Raw genomic sequence first — 8,509 nt, forward strand, 5'->3', positions numbered from 1 at the left:
TTTGGAGGAAAGTCACATGTATTCAAAGACTGTGGGCACAGAAACAATTCCTACGATAAGCATGTTCCGGACCTGGTTCTCACCCACTCATTGAAAACCTCCGGGTTTTTCTCAGACATCTGCTCCCACATTTCTGCTCTCTGTGCAGAAAGAGAGGACAGTTCTGAGAACGGAGCACTACACAAGAGGCAGCACTAGGGGAAACATGAGGGCAAGAAGCTTTGCCTAGCAGCAGCTGTATCCCCGTTACTCGAAAAGAGAGTAAAGGATTGGATGGCCACAGAATGGGGAGGACGGCAGCACCCACAGACAGGGGTGTGCTGGGATGTGACCCCATCACTCTGCAGGGCCCTACAGTGACAAAGACCAGAGAACCTAATATTCCACGTGCCCGCTAACTTCCATCTCCCCCTCCTTCCTTATTTTTCCAACCCCCCCCCAGCTTAGGAGAGAGCTGAAACATAAAACCTCTTCCAAAGGCTGTTTTCCCCGAGAACCATTTGTCTTTTAATCAAGCATAGGAAGCCTTTTGGCTGTGTCAGGACTTTCAGATAGGATTTCACAAAAGTGTAAGCCGTTGACTTGGGACAGGGTGGCATGGCTCTCTAAGAGCACATGATGGCAAAGCAAAGTGTTAGCGTTGCTGCTGCTGCTGCTGCTGCTGTGACCTGCCTTGCAGATGCGCCTGGGGAGCAATCTGTGGCTGCACTAAAGCTGGAGACCTGCGCGGCACAAACATCTGCAACCGTGGAGAAGGACGGACCGGGCTTCACCCGAAACCCTCTGGGGAAACAGCAAAGAAGTCCCGTTCTCGGGGGCCACTGCTGGGCTCACAGGGGCAGTGTCAGGGCAATCTCATTAGCAGCTCTTGCCAGGACACGTCTGACAACTGCAGTCCATCTGCTCTCTCCCTACCCCAAAGTGCAATACAAATTAATTTGCCAAAACATCCAAGAGTCATCTTTGCACTGAATGATGCATGATTAAAAAAACACACACGCTGGCTACTTCTGCCCTCGCTACATTCATTACCATGATTTGCTAAACATTTATGAGCTCATCACCATTTGAGGGGCGCAACAGCTTGGTAAAAGCCAGAAGGACCCTGAAAATGCATTGTGCTGCTCCTTCTGAGAGGCAGGGTTTCTGATTTATATGTTGCCATTTTCAAGCAAAATTATTCCAACGTAATCTGAAGAGCCGGGCAGAGAGAACGGGCCTCCCTGATGACGCTATTGGTTCTCAACTCAGAAGCAAAGCCATGTGTCCTGTGAAAATAATTTCTACAAAATGATAATATAACAAAAAAAAAGTAGCAACTGAACACGGACAACACAGAGAAGGAATTTAATCAGAAGGGGCAGAGACAGAGAGAATACAGATTTGTCACAGTTTATAAAACACTGATGACTTACTTGCATGTGTCTGCTTCACTCGAGCAAATGGGAGACACCCTGGGCAGCGGCAGGGAAGGATGCCTTCCGAGTGAAAAGAAGCCGATTCCTTTGACTTTGAGACCCCTTCATCTCACAGAACTTCACGAGGCTGCCTGCTTTCTTCTAACTGATTAGGTGTTGAAAGCGGGCTTGTCCTTGCCTGGTGTGTAGTCTAGAAATTCTCAAGAAAGAGAGTAGCTGCATCTCTGCCAGTCCCAGGTGGGGTAGTCTGAGAAGGGTCAAAGGTTACCCAAGCCTTTCCTTCTGACCATAAACATCTTAGGGTTCCGTTTACAGGAGGGTCAACACTTCGACGTTCGCCCGCCCACACTCTCTGTGGCCTTCTGAAAGGAAAGGCCGTAGCGGGCTTTTTCTTTGGAGGTGGTGGAAGGCTCTGCTGTAATTAAACAGTGCGACATCAAAGTTGGTTCTGCCCCCAGCAAGACAGACGGTGCTAGCCAAAGTCTCTGTTTCCCTCCTCAGAAGCCACTGGATTCTATTTTTCTGCAAATGCAAAGAAGGAAAAAGCCCTACAAGGCAGAACAAGGCCAACGTGGAGGAAAAGTCAATAAAACAATTTGCTCTTCAAGGGACTAGCAGAGGCAATTTCCACTTTGATCTTGCGTGTCTACATCCGGGTTTTGTGCCTGATTCATCAATTTTGAAGACAAACCTCTACCCTCAACTTTTTGATTATAACCTGCTTTGTTGGCTGAGGGCACAGGCTTTTAATTATCTCCATGAAGAATGTCCTTATTGGATTTCAAAAAACGAAGGTGTTCCAAATATCCAGGGATGAGAAGCGCACAGTTTATTAATTCACAGGAAAGACAAGGACTTTTCTTGCAGATCATTTGCACCTGTGACTCAGTTGACACATTGGGAGGCCCAAAGAAAGCAAGCATTACATGCTGAGCCTGTCTGGCGAGACGCCAAGACATCAGGGCAGCCTGGTCAAGTGATTTAAAGGTGAAACCAATTATCGGCGAGCTCGTGTGGCATGATGCCAAATAACCAACTCGGTAAATGTTTAAATGGTTTGGAACTTTAAAGAAGTTTCGGCTTCTGAAAATTAAACCCTGTCCCTCTGTCCTGCTGGGGATTTTTTCCTTCTCTCCAGTGCAAAGGGTTCTAGGTCATCAAAAAGTGAAAACGTCGCTTCTTTCTTTTTCTGATAGCCAAGGAGATTAAGCTGATTTGTGGGCATCTTACCGGTTGAAACAAGAGCGATGCAATTACCTACGTGAGGATTTCCTGGGGAAAGAGGAGGCTGCTGACTCAGAGCCATGTTCCACGTCAGTGACCGCCACTCTGAGATTCGATTGTTGAAGACACTCATACACAATCTTGCATGAAAGGCTCTAATAGAGACATATCAATGCGTGAAGACTGCCGAACTTACACGCAATGGGGAAGTAGAAACTTCCAGAGGCTTTCTGGGAGAGAGGGACAACAAAAGGGGTCAGAGTAGATCCTGCCCCACAAAGGCAAAGCATCTAAGGAAGAGAGAGCCAAGGCAGCAAGGGGCAGCATGGTTTCCGCGATCCCTATTAAGTCGTGTCTGCATCCACTCACCGTCATCCACAAAGCCTGGAGAGTTGCGCCGTGAATGTCTGTCCATGGACAGGCCATGGCTAAGTGTTTGAGAGAAGCTGAAGGGGATGGGTTGTTAAAAACCAGGACTTCCCAGCAAAGCTGGGCTTATCCCTAAGATAAAACCAAGCGCAGCCATTCTGGGAGGAGGCTACTACCTCCCATGTTCCCCTCGACCCTGCCTTTGATGGGGCGGGAGACTAAGGTGGGCAGCGAGGGCCTGGAGGCCTTACACCAGTACTGAACGACCAGTATATGAAATAAGCCCGTCCACAGAGACGAAGGCCAGAAACTCCCTTGCATGGGCCGTTAGAACTGTCCCAAGTCACTCGTACAGACAGAGGTTCTTCAGGGATGAAGTCGCTGGTACCGTATTCCTGAAGGTCACCTGGGACTCACTACAGTACAAAAACGTAATTCTGGGCAGAGGTTGAGATGCCAATGAGATATGCTGTGCATGAGATATTGTGTGCAGGATGCAGGAGGAAGCCTGTGCCATGCAAACGACACAAAAGCTCCTTGCGGTCTTGCTTCTGAGCCGCTAGACTTTCCCTTTGTTCACACATTCTTCCTCCCTTGGGAGAACGTCTTTTCAAAGACCAATGCGCCTCCTTCTGTTACTGTTGTCCATGGGTTTCTGCCCAGGTCCTCGTGACATGACGCAAGACGATGGAATCTCCATGGAGGTGTCCTCTGCACTCCAACATGTCACTGGCATCTTCTGCGTCCCTTCTCCACAGCACAGAGTATCACCCAGAGGGAACTAATGTCATTTGGACTCACGGAGGCCCTTTCCTGGAACTGTTGAATTAGGTGGAATCCAATTTTCCAAAGAGCCAGGTTAAGTTATAATAATGTTGTCTTACAACAAACTGGGAAATCCACGTAATCACTTCTGCTAATCCGGGACCTATGGAGTAATCACAAGAAGAGTGTCACGCCGACCAACAGCATAAAGCTGAATTTACAGTCTCATGCCATCCCACAAACAGCTCTGCAAGGCAGAAACAGTGAGTGCAATCGCCTTCCATTGCAGACGCAGGAAACGCATAAGAAACAAGACTCAGAGGTCAGGGTTTGCTCCAGGTACCGCGTGCGAGGAGAAGACAACAGAAATGCTGGACTCCACCTTCCATGTGTCTAGTCCAGTCACCTTCCATGTGTCTAGTCCAGTGTCCTTTTCTTTTGTTCAAGCTGACTCCTCACCTTCACCTGTGAAGAAAGCGATAAGGTCCTACTCATAGGTCTTTCCAATTAGATCCCGCCTCCCGTGGTGTCAAGCTAAGCATTTTATTAGCTGTAGCCTGAGATTCCAAGACTCCTGTGCTCAGGCCTCTCTTGTACTGGACTGGTAGGAAATGCCACGGCCCCACCATCTGGAATTCCTAATGCCAGGTTCCTATGTGCAAACAGGTGAGAAATCCTTCTCCAGGTCAGAGAAACCCCTCATTAGAGAAGCAGGTTTAATTGACTTAATTGTGGAAGCAAAGACTTTCAAAAGACTCCAAAGGTCAGGGAGAATAAACACTTTTCAATACTATTATAACAGGTGAGAGGTTAGTTAGAACCCCCCCACACACACACACACACATCGAATAAACATTCCCTGGACATTTTATGTGCCAGTCATTGATTGAACAATACTGAAGAGAATGTGGCCTCTGCCCCTGGGACTTCACAATAAGGGAGAGAGACATACATTAAGCAAATAACCATCAATAATATAATTCAATTTTATAAGCACTTCAAAAGCAGCATCTATTATCGATAATTCGGAGCTAGAAATAGAATATTAATAAAAATATAAATGATTGGAAATCTTTACAGAACTCTGCCGTTGAATGATGACTTTGCTATTGTAGAACATTGCTGAGCATGAGACATGATTAAGGAAAGCAAGTATTTATTTGGGGTTTAAAGGAGGTGCCTGAAAAGGGCTGGGGGATAAATCCTTTACGGTTAACAGCTTTCTACTGTCGTTATTGCTCTGTTCTGCACTAGGTATGAAAATAGCAAATATGAAACATCAGCCAAATGGAGGCAGAAACGTAAGGGAGGCTGTGACAAGTGACATGGCAAAGTAAACCCCACTGAGCTACGAAAGAGTCAAGAGAAAGTCTCCAGGTGCATTAGTCACTTGACTCTCTTCTGTAGCTCGGTGTGGTTCAGCGTGTGATTGAGAGGCACATTTGCGTGAGGTCTCTCCAGTCAAATGATCCTTTGCTTCATCACCAGGCAGCTCACATGTCCGTGAAGCTGGGCACGGGACCTCTAAGCTTGAATCCAATGGGAAACTGAAGGGGACCTATTTAGAATTTCAACTTCACCTACTCCAGAAATGGGATGTGGGCAGGATCCAAAGGACACCAGCCTTTGTTTTGCCCCCCCCCTCATAATGATCAGATAACATGGTTTAGGAGAGCTACTGAGTCTTCCCTTAGTCTCAAGGACAGAAAAGTGTCGTAATTCTGAACCAGTTAGACAGCCCACCTGTCCTTATCACTTAAGACAGGGCTTGGCTGACATACAGGATGCACTCTATTAAAATAGCTCTGCTGAAGCAATGCAGAGAATTCTGGGAGTGTCGAGGCTTAGTGGGTGGGGTATATACCACGTTATGAGAAGTAATAATACAACAGTCCCAAAGAGGGAATGGGTTATCATTTAGACTTCAAATATGTTTTAAGCGAACTGTGCACTCCACAAAGTAAGGTCTGAAACAGGGTTGATAGAAATATTAGTAAGAATGAAACATGATGTTATCCCTAAACATCATATTTTTTAACAAGAGAAACCCTTATATATTATTTAGAGCTAAAATGTTATCAATCTATGAAATGGAACATATAAAAGAATGTGCTCATTTAGAAAGAACACACCTAACTGGTATCTTTTGGCAAAAGGACAAAGAAAGGCCCTAAAGAAGGCTTCGTTTGTTTTCATTTTTGCTTTGTCATTTAAGCAGGGGGTAAATATGATTTCCACAGCTGAAGGAGGGGGTAAAAGCTATGCTTGACCCAGTCAAGGAAGACAGAATTGAAGTTCATCAGCCACAGTCTCCCAATAGCAAAAGAGTATGAAGTGAATGAGTATTTAAAATTATTTTAGAAAGTAGAGCAAAGGAAGTAGTTCATTGGCCATTTGCCTGCCTGGGCTCAAACCCCAGAAGGAGGTGGGGGAGGAGTGTGAAGAGGAGGAAGAGGAAGAGCAAGAGGAGGGGGAGGAGGGGGAGGAGAAGTTATTTAGGAAGAAGGAAGTCCACAGGAGCAGAACCATGGGAAACAACAGTTCCACCCTTTGAGGTCCTCAAAGGATCAAACAAAGGCTCCGAGTTTGCCCTGGAAAGCAAAGTCCATGGAGGAGTTTCTGAGAGAGAAAAGGGGAGGGCGGTGCTGGACAGAGCACCACCACTCTGCAGTGTGACTTGTCCCAGAAGTCACAGCAGAAGGGGCACACAGACTAGCGGAAAAGAACCTGTGAGTTGGCTAGGAGCCTGAGGTTGGGGAGAGAAGAGCGGGAGAGGACGCCTGTTTCGAGGACAGGAATGGGGTTAGCAGAGCTAAGGAGGGTGGAGCAGAGACACCTCAGCTGGGGTGGAGGGAGTCAGGTTGAGAGGAATAGCACCATCTGTCTTGCCACTAGAGCCTCTTCCGTTGTCCTCATTTCCTAGCTCACGGCGCCTCTGGGAGTGAAGTTCCACACTGGAAAGCTATCATATACACAGTGGGGGAGGACTCAGACTTTCTTGTAGCTTACTGTCAGGCTCTAACTCATGGTGGGTCAAGGTCGCTGGCAGGACGAGCTCCTGCAGGTGACAGCTGTCTCCCGGAGTTTCCCCCACTCCTCACTCTCCTTAAAGTTGCCTCGACCCTCACCAACATCATCATTCCCTGAGAGAATCACTTCCATCTCCAATGAAACACATCTCTTGGCATCCAGCTGTCTCTCTCCCAACTTAAAGCCTTACCTATTTGGAGTTTCGCAACACTGAAAAACATCTGTATGATACAAGAAAGGAGACACCAAGAAACCAAAACTACTACTATCATGTCCCCTGCCAACCATATTGATAAACATTCCCTGTTTCATAAAAACACAGCAAGTTACACATTGCTGTTTTTATTTTATCTGTATACAGCAAGATGCTGTAACAGGAATTATTGGATAATACTAGTATAAAAATGCTGGCTAGTGAAGCAAGTGGGAATATGGTCAAACCTGATCCATCTTTGGATAGTGAAATGGAAAACAGAAGAAAGGGGTGTGTGTGAAAGCCAGCACAGCTCCTGGGAGGTAGAAGCTGGTTCCCAAGGCATCATCCAAATATAAAGCTCTTCATACTCAAGTGTATGATGGAGAATGATCACGCTGTCCCAACCAATAGGTCTCTGAGAGTCCTTAGCGGTGGCTTGTCTCAGGTGACGTGAAAGTAGGCAGCTGCGGCGGTAGCTAAGAGTAGCTGAAGAGGCACCAGCTATAGCTGTGAGTGTGTCAGTGACTCAGCTTTGGTAGCCAATGTTGGCCAAAGAATGAAAGTTAGAATGTGTTTGCAGCCAAGCCTCAGAGTGGACTCCAACAAAGCAAAGTCTGTGAAGCAGAGGTGTGGGTTCTCAGAAATCCTGCTGAAGCATCCCTAAGTCAGTACTTTCTGCTATCAATATAGATGTGTCAGCCTACTTTATTCTATGATTTTTTTTACCTAAATTCTTTATAGATTCCTTATGTGAGGTTATGCCAAAAACTACAATTCAATAATCATTTTCAATAATCTGATGGGGACGAAATACTGATGAATGGGGAAAGATGACACTTTTCACTTCTCTTTCTCACATAAATGAAGAACAAAGGAGGGGTCTATGCTAAGTAATTACCCAGGAATCCAATTTCTTTTACGTGTTAATTTCATAAGTAATTCTAGAAATATTCTTCTCATAGCAAATCCAATATAAGCAGGAGTCTGCATTTATCACAACATTAAGTGCCGATCCTTCCAGAAGTTCTCTGTGTCTTACACACACACACACACACACACACACACACACACACACTCACTCCTCGGTGTTATTTCCTAAGATGGACAGCATATGCTTCTTTCTTTGTAGGGACGGATATTGACTCCAGGGTCTGTTGTATTCTAGGCAAGCGCTCTATCACTGAGACACATCCCCAGCTACCATGTGTTTTCTTACCATGTCTTTAAAATTTAGTAACTTGAACTATATCAATCTACTTCCTCCCTCTTAGCACCTACACACTCTTTCTACAAGGGCAATCCTAGCTGCTGTAAGAAGTGACTCCCAAGATGGCGTGGCTATAACAACAGATTGCCACGGCTTACTCATGCCCAGCTCATTGAGGCTGATCAGCAGGTGGTGTCTCCAGTCAGACCCCTGAAATGCTTCCACATTGTTGTTGGCAATGCCCTACACTCTGAGGATTGTATCCAGTCAGCAGAACATGAAAGAGGCCTCCCCAGAGTC

At 46.1% G+C, this 8,509-nt stretch overlaps 1 long non-coding RNA gene across 7 annotated transcripts in view; it reads right to left on the bottom strand.

Annotated features, from left to right (window-relative positions):
• LOC121142725 overlaps window positions 1-8,509 on the bottom strand; it is a 190,919-nt gene that overhangs the window by 37,403 nt on the left and 145,007 nt on the right. For all 7 annotated transcript variants that reach the window (XR_005879772.1, XR_005879767.1, XR_005879769.1 and 4 more), the window contains one exon: window positions 1,416-4,241. This is a non-coding gene — a long non-coding RNA (uncharacterized LOC121142725). The remainder of the gene's footprint in view (window positions 1-1,415; window positions 4,242-8,509) is intronic.

This window comes from Mesocricetus auratus, unplaced genomic scaffold (genome assembly GCF_017639785.1).
Source record: "Mesocricetus auratus isolate SY011 unplaced genomic scaffold, BCM_Maur_2.0 Super-Scaffold_100010, whole genome shotgun sequence".
In the NCBI taxonomy this organism is placed as follows: Eukaryota; Metazoa; Chordata; class Mammalia; order Rodentia; family Cricetidae; genus Mesocricetus; species Mesocricetus auratus.